Below are 10,000 nucleotides of genomic sequence, written 5' to 3' on the forward strand. Positions count from 1 at the left end.
AGGTCAACCTCCGCTGCTTTCAGCGGGGGTTGACCTGGTGGCCGATTCCCTCCCCGGGCACCAGGTCAACCTCCGCTGCTTTCAGCGGGGGTTGACCTGGTGGCCGATTCGCTCCCCGGGCACCAGGTCAACCTCCGCTGCTTTCAGCGGGGGTTGACCTGGTGGCCCATTCGCTCCCCGGGCACCAGGTCAACCTCCGCTGCTTTCAGCGGGGGTTGACCTGGTGGCCGATTCCCTCTCCGGGCACCAGGTCAACCTCCGCTGCTTTCAGCGGGGGTTGACCTGGTGGCCGATTCCCTCCCCGGGCACCAGGTCAACCTCCGCTGCTTTCAGCGGGGGTTGACCTGGTGGCCGATTCGCTCCCCGGGCACCAGGTCAACCTCCGCTGCTTTCAGCGGGGGTTGACCTGGTGGCCGATTCCCTCCCCGGGCACCAGGTCAACCTCCGCTGCTTTCAGCGGGGGTTGACCTGGTGGCCCATTCGCTCCCCGGGCACCAGGTCAACCTCCGCTGCTTTCAGCGGGGGTTGACCTGGTGGCCCATTCGCTCCCCGGGCACCAGGTCAACCGCACCCTTTTTCGGCCGCCTTCGCCTCCAAATTTTTCCCCCCGTTTCCTTGCCCACTCCTCGGTCACTTCATACGCCCTCCCCCTTACATCCACCGTACGCAACACCTCCACCGGGCTTAATAGTCCACAACCGAGACCCAGGGCCTTCCCCGCTCTCAACAACCTCCACCCACGGTCCCCCTCCACCGGGCTTAATAGTCCACAACCGGGACCCAGGGCCTTCCCCGCTCTCAACAACCTCCACCCACGGTCCCCCTCCACCGGGCTTAATAGTCCACAACCGGGACCCAGGGCCTTCCCCGCTCTCAACAACCTCCACCCACGGTCCCCCTCCACCGGGCTTAATAGTCCACAACCGAGACCCAGGGCCTTCCCCGCTCTCAACAACCTCCACCCACGGTCCCCCTCCACCGGGCTTAATAGTCCACAACCGGGACCCAGGGCCTTCCCCGCTCTCAACAACCTCCACCCACGGTCCCCCAAGACGCACGTTCCAAGCCTTAACCCTCAGACCATCCACCCCCCGGGGGGGACCCCACACCCACCTGACCCCAACTCACTCCCACCAAAAACACCACCACCGCCACCGCCTCAACGGCCTGCCCAACCCAGCACTCCCACACACACACCTGCCCCACCAACGCTCCACACACGCTTTCTTCCCTCTCCCCGACCCGACCCAAGCCATCGCACCGCACCGGGTGAGGGCCTTAGCTTCCTCGCCCGCCCCCCCGCCCCCGACACGCAGGCAGGCAGAGGGAAAGGCCTCAGCGCCCCCCAGGACCGTCGCGCCGCCTTGGCCTCACGGCTTCCCTGCTCCCGCACGGCAGACACACGCCCCGCTCTACCCCCGCTGGGGCCAAAAGCTGCCTACGGCACCTGGGATTCCCAGGCGGTCACCCATCCAGGTACTAGCCAGGCCCGGGACGGTTTACCTTCCGAGATCGGACGAGATCGGGGGCATTCGGTCCGGTATGGCCGTAGGCCCCCGCCTCCCCGGGCTTTAGCGTCAGCAGCCTGGCCTCAGTCAGCCGGGCCCAAACAATTAACCCGGAGGCCGGGCCGAGGGAAAACTTCCTCCGAGCCGGCCCAAGGGGAAGGGAGGACGAGGACGCCGGGCCCGGGAGGTGACAGGACGTGCACGTCAGACCCGGGAAGCTGTGCGCCCCGAGGTTAACCCCCGGGCCGGGGCGGGGAGAGAAAAATGTTCTAAGTCCGGTAGGGACAGCAGGTCAACCCCGGTCCGAGGCGGGGAGAGAAATTTTCCAAGTCCGGCAGGGACAGCAGGTCAACCCCGGCCGCCGTAGCAGAGGTTGACCTGGTGTCCGATTCGCTCCCCGGGCACCAGGTCAACCTCGGGCGCTTTAGCGGAGGTTGACCTGGTGTCCGATTCGCTCCCCGGGCACCAGGTAAACCGTGGCCGCTTTCAGCGGAGGTTGACCTGGTGGCCGATCCCCTCCTCGGGCTCCAAGTCCGGCAGGGACAACAGGTCAACCCCGGTTCCGGGCGGGGAGAGAAAAATTTTCTAAGTCCGGCAGGGACAGCAGGTCAACCCCGGCCGCCGTAGCAGAGGTTGACCTGGTGTCCGATTCGCTCCCCGGGCACCAGGTCAACCTCGGGCGCTTTAGCAGAGGTTGACCTGGTGTCAGATTCGCTCCCCGGGCACCAGGTCAACCTCGGGCGCTTTAGCAGAGGTTGACCTGGTGTCCGATTCGGTCCCCGGGCACCAGGTAAACCGTGGCCGCTTTCAGCGGAGGTTGACCTGGTGGCCGATCCCCTCCTGGGGCTCCAAGTCCGGCAGGGACAGCAGGTCAACCCCGGTCCCAGGCGGGGAGAGAAAAAATTTCTAAGTCCTTCAGGGACAACAGGTCAACCCCGGTTCCGGGCGGGGAGAGAAAAATTTTCTAAGTCCGGCAGGGACAACAGGTCAACCCCGGTTCCGGGCGGGGAGAGAAAAATTTTCTAAGTCCGGCAGGGACAGCAGGTCAACCCCGGCCGCTTCAGCGGAGGTTGACCTGGTGTCCGATTCGGTCCCCGGGCACCAGGTAAACCGTGGCCGCTTTCAGCGGAGGTTGACCTGGTGGCCGATCCCCTCCTCGGGCTCCAAGTCCGGCAGGGACAGCAGGTCAACCCCGGCCGCTTTAGCAGAGGTTGACCTGGTGTCCGATTCGCTCCCCGGGCACCAGGTAAACCGTGGCCGCTTTCAGCGGAGGTTGACCTGGTGGCCGATCCCCTCCTCGGGCTCCAAGTCCGGCAGGGACAGCAGGTCAACCCCGGCCGCTTTAGCAGAGGTTGACCTGGTGTCCGATTCGCTCCCCGGGCACCAGGTAAACCGTGGCCGCTTTCAGCGGAGGTTGACCTGGTGGCCGATCCCCTCCTCGGGCTCCAAGTCCGGCAGGGACAGCAGGTGAACCCCGGCCGCTTTAGCAGAGGTTGACCTGGTGTCCGATTCGCTCCCCGGGCACCAGGTAAACCGTGGCCGCTTTCAGCGGAGGTTGACCTGGTGGCCGATCCCCTCCTCGGGCTCCAAGTCCGGCAGGGACAGCAGGTCAACCCCGGCCGCTTTAGCAGAGGTTGACCTGGTGTCCGATTCGCTCCCCGGGCACCAGGTAAACCGTGGCCGCTTTCAGCGGAGGTTGACCTGGTGGCCGATCCCCTCCTCGGGCTCCAAGTCCGGCAGGGACAGCAGGTGAACCCCGGCCGCTTTAGCAGAGGTTGACCTGGTGTCCGATTCGCTCCCCGGGCACCAGGTAAACCGTGGCCGCTTTCAGCGGAGGTTGACCTGGTGGCCGATCCCCTCCTCGGGCTCCAAGTCCGGCAGGGACAGCAGGTCAACCCCGGCCGCTTTAGCAGAGGTTGACCTGGTGTCCGATTCGCTCCCCGGGCACCAGGTAAACCGTGGCCGCTTTCAGCGGAGGTTGACCTGGTGGCCGATCCCCTCCTCGGGCTCCAAGTCCGGCAGGGACAACAGGTCAACCCCGGTTCCGGGCGGGGAGAGAAAAATTTTCTAAGTCCGGCAGGGACAGCAGGTCAACCCCGGCCGCCGTAGCAGAGGTTGACCTGGTGTCCGATTCGCTCCCCGGGCACCAGGTCAACCTCGGGCGCCTTAGCAGAGGTTGACCTGGTGTCCGATTCGCTCCCCGGGCACCAGGTAAACCGTGGCCGCTTTCAGCGGAGGTTGACCTGGTGGCCGATCCCCTCCTCGGGCTCCAAGTCCGGCAGGGACAGCAGGTGAACCCCGGCCGCTTTAGCAGAGGTTGACCTGGTGTCCGATTCGCTCCCCGGGCACCAGGTAAACCGTGGCCGCTTTCAGCGGAGGTTGACCTGGTGGCCGATCCCCTCCTCGGGCTCCAAGTCCGGCAGGGACAGCAGGTCAACCCCGGCCGCTTTAGCAGAGGTTGACCTGGTGTCCGATTCGCTCCCCGGGCACCAGGTAAACCGTGGCCGCTTTCAGCGGAGGTTGACCTGGTGGCCGATCCCCTCCTCGGGCTCCAAGTCCGGCAGGGACAACAGGTCAACCCCGGTTCCGGGCGGGGAGAGAAAAATTTTCTAAGTCCGGCAGGGACAGCAGGTCAACCCCGGCCGCCGTAGCAGAGGTTGACCTGGTGTCCGATTCGCTCCCCGGGCACCAGGTCAACCTCGGGCGCTTTAGCAGAGGTTGACCTGGTGTCCGATTCGGTCCCCGGGCACCAGGTAAACCGTGGCCGCTTTCAGCGGAGGTTGACCTGGTGGCCGATCCCCTCCTGGGGCTCCAAGTCCGGCAGGGACAGCAGGTCAACCCCGGTCCCAGGCGGGGAGAGAAAAAATTTCTAAGTCCTTCAGGGACAACAGGTCAACCCCGGTTCCGAGCGGGAGAGAAAAATTTTCCAAGTCCGGCAGGGACAACAGGTCAACCCCGGTTCCGGGCGGGGAGAGAAAAATTTTCAAAGTCCGGCAGGGACAGCAGGTCAACCCCGGCCGCTTCAGCGGAGGTTGACCTGGTGTCCGATTCGGTCCCCGGGCACCAGGTAAACCGTGGCCGCTTTCAGCGGAGGTTGACCTGGTGGCCGATCCCCTCCTCGGGCTCCAAGTCCGGCACGGACAGCAGGTCAACCCCGGCCGCTTTAGCAGAGGTTGACCTGGTGTCCGATTCGCTCCCCGGGCACCAGGTAAACCGTGGCCGCTTTCAGCGGAGGTTGACCTGGTGGCCGATCCCCTCCTCGGGCTCCAAGTCCGGCAGGGACAGCAGGTCAACCCCGGCCGCTTCAGCTGAGGTTGACCTGGTGTCCGATTCGCTCCCCGGGCACCAGGTAAACCGTGGCCGCTTTCAGCGGAGGTTGACCTGGTGGCCGATCCCCTCCTGGGGCTCCAAGTCCGGCAGGGACAACAGGTCAACCCCGGTCCCAGGCGGGAGAGAAAAATTTTCTAAGTCCGGCAGGGACAACAGGTCAACCCCGGTTCCGAGCGGGAGAGAAAAATTTTCTAAGTCCGGCAGGGACAACAGGTCAACCCCGGTCCCAGGCGGCAGAGAAAAATTTTCTAAGTCCGGCAGGGACAACAGGTCAACCCCGGTCCCAGGCGGGAGAGAAAAAATTTCTAAGTCCGGCAGGGACAACAGGTCAACCCCGGTCCCAGGCTGGAGAGAAAAATTTTCTAAGTCCGGCAGGGACAGCAGGTCAACCCCGGCCGCTTTAGCAGAGGTTGACCTGGTGTCCGATTCGCTCCCCGGGCACCAGGTCAACCTCTGGCGCTTTAGCAGAGGTTGACCTGGTGTCAGATTCGCTCCCCGGGCACCAGGTCAACCTCGGTCGCTTTAGCAGAGGTTGACCTGGTGTCCGATTCGCTCCCCGGGCACCAGGTAAACCGTGGCCGCTTTCAGCGGAGGTTGACCTGGTGGCCGATCCCCTCCTGGGGCTCCAAGTCCGGCAGGGACAACAGGTCAACCCCGGTCCCAGGCGGGGAGAGAAAAAATTTCTAAGTCCGGCAGGGACAACAGGTCAACCCCGGTCCCAGGCGGGGAGAGAAAAAATTTCTAAGTCCGGCAGGGACAACAGGTCAACCCCGGTCCCAGGCTGGAGAGAAAAATTTTCCAAGTCCGGCAGGGACAGCAGGTCAACCCCGGCCGCTTCAGCTGAGGTTGACCTGGTGTCCGATTCGCTCCCCGGGCACCAGGTAAACCGTGGCCGCTTTCAGCGGAGGTTTACCTGGTGGCCGATCCCCTCCTCGGGCTCCAAGTCCGGCAGGGACAACAGGTCAACCCCGGTCCCAGGCGGGAGAGAAAAATTTTCTAAGTCCGGCAGGGACAACAGGTCAACCCCGGTTCCGAGCGGGAGAGAAAAATTTTCTAAGTCCGGCAGGGACAACAGGTCAACCCCGGTCCCAGGCGGCAGAGAAAAAATTTCTAAGTCCGGCAGGGACAACAGGTCAACCCCGGTACCGGGCGGGAGAGAAAAAATTTCTAAGTCCGGCAGGGACAACAGGTCAACCCCGGTCCCAGGCTGGAGAGAAAAAATTTCTAAGTCCGGCAGGGACAACAGGTCAACCCCGGTCCCAGGCGGCAGAGAAAAAATTTCTAAGTCCGGCAGGGACAACAGGTCAACCCCGGTCCCAGGCGGGAGAGAAAAATTTTCTAAGTCCGGCAGGGACAACAGGTCAACCCCGGTCCCAGGCGGCAGAGAAAAAATTTCTAAGTCCGGCAGGGACAACAGGTCAACCCCGGTCCCAGGCGGGAGAGAAAAATTTTCTAAGTCCGGCAGGGACAACAGGTCAACCCCGGTCCCAGGCGGCAGAGAAAAAATTTCTAAGTCCGGCAGGGACAACAGGTCAACCCCGGTACCGGGCGGGAGAGAAAAAATTTCTAAGTCCGGCAGGGACAACAGGTCAACCCCGGTCCCAGGCTGGAGAGAAAAAATTTCTAAGTCCGGCAGGGACAACAGGTCAACCCCGGTCCCAGGCGGCAGAGAAAAAATTTCTAAGTCCGGCAGGGACAACAGGTCAACCCCGGTCCCAGGCGGCAGAGAAAAAATTTCTAAGTCCGGCAGGGACAACAGGTCAACCCCGGTCCCAGGCGGCAGAGAAAAAATTTCTAAGTCCGGCAGGGACAACAGGTCAACCCCGGTCCCAGGCGGGAGAGAAAAATTTTCTAAGTCCGGCAGGGACAACAGGTCAACCCCGGTCCCAGGCGGGAGAGAAAAATTTTCTAAGTCCGGCAGGGACAACAGGTCAACCCCGGTCCCAGGCGGCAGAGAAAAATTTTCTAAGTCCGGCAGGGACAACAGGTCAACCCCGGTCCCAGGCGGCAGAGAAAAAATTTCTAAGTCCGGCAGGGACAACAGGTCAACCCCGGTCCCAGGCGGGAGAGAAAAAATTTCTAAGTCCGGCAGGGACAACAGGTCAACCCCGGTCCCGGGCTGGAGAGAAAAATTTTCTAAGTCCGGCAGGGACAACAGGTCAACCCCGGTCCCAGGCTGGAGAGAAAAAATTTCTAAGTCCGGCAGGGACAACAGGTCAACCCCGGTCCCAGGCGGCAGAGAAAAAATTTCTAAGTCCGGCAGGGACAACAGGTCAACCCCGGTCCCAGGCGGGAGAGAAAAATTTTCTAAGTCCGGCAGGGACAACAGGTCAACCCCGGTCCCAGGCGGCAGAGAAAAAATTTCTAAGTCCGGCAGGGACAACAGGTCAACCCCGGTACCGGGCGGGAGAGAAAAAATTTCTAAGTCCGGCAGGGACAACAGGTCAACCCCGGTCCCAGGCGGCAGAGAAAAAATTTCTAAGTCCGGCAGGGACAACAGGTCAACCCCGGTCCCAGGCTGGAGAGAAAAATTTTCTAAGTCCGGCAGGGAGAACAGGTCAACCCCGGTCCCAGGCGGCAGAGAAAAATTTTCTAAGTCCGGCAGGGACAGCAGGTCAACCCCGGTCCCAGGCTGGAGAGAAAAATTTTCTAAGTCCGGCAGGGACAGCAGGTCAACCCCGGCCGCTTTAGCAGAGGTTGACCTGGTGTCCGATTCGCTCCCCGGGCACCAGGTCAACCTCTGGCGCTTTAGCAGAGGTTGACCTGGTGTCAGATTCGCTCCCCGGGCACCAGGTCAACCTCGGTCGCTTTAGCAGAGGTTGACCTGGTGTCCGATTCGCTCCCCGGGCACCAGGTAAACCGTGGCCGCTTTCAGCGGAGGTTGACCTGGTGGCCGATTCCCTCCTCGGGCTCCAAGTCCGGCAGGGACAGCAGGTCAACCCCGGTCCCAGGCGGGGAGAGAAAAAATTTCTAAGTCCGGCAGGGACAACAGGTCAACCCCGGTCCCAGGCTGGAGAGAAAAATTTTCCAAGTCCGGCAGGGACAGCAGGTCAACCCCGGCCGCTTCAGCTGAGGTTGACCTGGTGTCCGATTCGCTCCCCGGGCACCAGGTAAACCGTGGCCGCTTTCAGCGGAGGTTTACCTGGTGGCCGATCCCCTCCTCGGGCTCCAAGTCCGGCAGGGACAACAGGTCAACCCCGGTCCCAGGCGGGAGAGAAAAATTTTCTAAGTCCGGCAGGGACAACAGGTCAACCCCGGTCCCAGGCTGGAGAGAAAAATTTTCTAAGTCCGGCAGGGACAGCAGGTCAACCCCGGCCGCTTTAGCAGAGGTTGACCTGGTGTCCGATTCGCTCCCCGGGCACCAGGTCAACCTCTGGCGCTTTAGCAGAGGTTGACCTGGTGTCAGATTCGCTCCCCGGGCACCAGGTCAACCTCGGTCGCTTTAGCAGAGGTTGACCTGGTGTCCGATTCGCTCCCCGGGCACCAGGTAAACCGTGGCCGCTTTCAGCGGAGGTTGACCTGGTGGCCGATTCCCTCCTAGGGCTCCAAGTCCGGCAGGGACAGCAGGTCAACCCCGGTCCCAGGCGGGGAGAGAAAAAATTTCTAAGTCCGGCAGGGACAACAGGTCAACCCCGGTCCCAGGCTGGAGAGAAAAATTTTCCAAGTCCGGCAGGGACAGCAGGTCAACCCCGGTCCCAGGCGGGAGAGAAAAATTTTCTAAGTCCGGCAGGGACAACAGGTCAACCCCGGTCCCAGGCGGCAGAGAAAAAATTTCTAAGTCCGGCAGGGACAACAGGTCAACCCCGGTCCCAGGCGGGAGAGAAAAATTTTCTAAGTCCGGCAGGGACAACAGGTCAACCCCGGTCCCAGGCGGCAGAGAAAAAATTTCTAAGTCCGGCAGGGACAACAGGTCAACCCCGGTACCGGGCGGGAGAGAAAAAATTTCTAAGTCCGGCAGGGACAACAGGTCAACCCCGGTCCCAGGCTGGAGAGAAAAAATTTCTAAGTCCGGCAGGGACAACAGGTCAACCCCGGTCCCAGGCGGCAGAGAAAAAATTTCTAAGTCCGGCAGGGACAACAGGTCAACCCCGGTCCCAGGCGGGAGAGAAAAATTTTCTAAGTCCGGCAGGGACAACAGGTCAACCCCGGTCCCAGGCGGGAGAGAAAAATTTTCTAAGTCCGGCAGGGACAACAGGTCAACCCCGGTCCCAGGCGGCAGAGAAAAATTTTCTAAGTCCGGCAGGGACAACAGGTCAACCCCGGTCCCAGGCGGCAGAGAAAAATTTTCTAAGTCCGGCAGGGACAACAGGTCAACCCCGGTCCCAGGCTGGAGAGAAAAAATTTCTAAGTCCGGCAGGGACAACAGGTCAACCCCGGTCCCAGGCGGGAGAGAAAAAATTTCTAAGTCCGGCAGGGACAACAGGTCAACCCCGGTCCCAGGCGGGAGAGAAAAAATTTCTAAGTCCGGCAGGGACAACAGGTCAACCCCGGTCCCGGGCTGGAGAGAAAAATTTTCTAAGTCCGGCAGGGACAACAGGTCAACCCCGGCCGCTTTAGCGGAGGTTGACCTGGTGTCCGATTCGGTCCCCGGACACCAGGTCAACCTCTGGCGCTTTCAGCGAGGTTGACCTGGTGGCCGGCTGAGCTCTGGAAGTCCGAATGGGGTTGAATTTAACCCGTGCAGCCGACCTAGAGTTCCAGGCGGTCGGCCGCTTTTGTGAGTCGTTCCCGCCTGTTGCCGCTGGGGGACTTTTCACGTATAAGGTTACGACAGGTACCGGGAGAATAGTAAGAGAAGGCTTGTCTGGCTCCAGCCTTTAGAGACGTACACGTGAGAGAGACCGACCGTCGTGTGAAGGCCCTTCCCGGGGACTCGGACGAGGGACCCGGGCGGACGTCTGCGGGGACGTCTGCGGCGGTTCGGGGTGTCGTCTCGGGCCCGATCCTCCGGAGAGGGGGCTCTCGAGGGAGGCTCGGCGCACGTCCGCGGGGACGGCCGCCGGGAGCGAGGCCCCGCTCCTCCTTCCGATCGATGGGGCGCTCGCGGACGAGACGGAGAGGGCCCTTCGCGGGCCGGCACCCTTCCCGCGGCGGGCAGGGATCGCGCCGGTGTTCAGGCGGACCTGGGACCCTGCTCCTCCTTCTCTTCCGCACCCGTGCTT

The 10,000-nt window shown here is 62.1% G+C and overlaps 1 non-coding gene across 1 annotated transcript; it reads right to left on the reverse strand.

Annotated features, from left to right (window-relative positions):
- Window positions 1-1,435: 1,435 nt before the first annotated feature.
- On the reverse strand, window positions 1,436-1,554 carry LOC142006128 (5S ribosomal RNA). The gene has a single exon (XR_012643241.1). It is a non-coding gene; the product is annotated as a 5S ribosomal RNA (ribosomal RNA).
- Window positions 1,555-10,000: the final 8,446 nt, after the last annotated feature.

Source organism: Carettochelys insculpta, unplaced genomic scaffold, assembly GCF_033958435.1.
Source record: "Carettochelys insculpta isolate YL-2023 unplaced genomic scaffold, ASM3395843v1 scaffold_0042, whole genome shotgun sequence".
In the NCBI taxonomy this organism is placed as follows: domain Eukaryota; kingdom Metazoa; phylum Chordata; order Testudines; family Carettochelyidae; genus Carettochelys; species Carettochelys insculpta.